This window comes from Halyomorpha halys, unplaced genomic scaffold (genome assembly GCF_000696795.3).
Source record: "Halyomorpha halys isolate HHAL.00 unplaced genomic scaffold, Hhal_1.1 Scaffold971.1, whole genome shotgun sequence".
Taxonomy (NCBI): Eukaryota; Metazoa; Arthropoda; class Insecta; order Hemiptera; family Pentatomidae; genus Halyomorpha; species Halyomorpha halys.
In genome coordinates this window covers 337,949-338,270 of record NW_027108333.1, presented here as the reverse complement: position 1 = coordinate 338,270, position 322 = coordinate 337,949, and positions in this window count along the sequence as shown.

Below are 322 nucleotides of genomic sequence, written 5' to 3'. Positions count from 1 at the left end.
AAAAAAAAAATTAAAATGTACATTTTAATAAATAAAAAAATAGATAATAATAAATGATACAGAAAGACAATATACCAAATGAATAGGGATACAGAGATATGTAAATTATATAATAAAGTAATCAATGTAAGTATACTTAAGCTGGTAACATATGAATATAAATTAAAAATAAGACACATAAATATAAAAGAAAAAGGAAGGATAGTAGCTATAAAATATAATTAAATTAAACATGGTGTGAGAATTTGGAAAATAAAACCAGAATAAAAGAGAAGAAAGGAAAGAGATTCTGAAATGCAGAATGAGAGAAAAGAAGCATTAT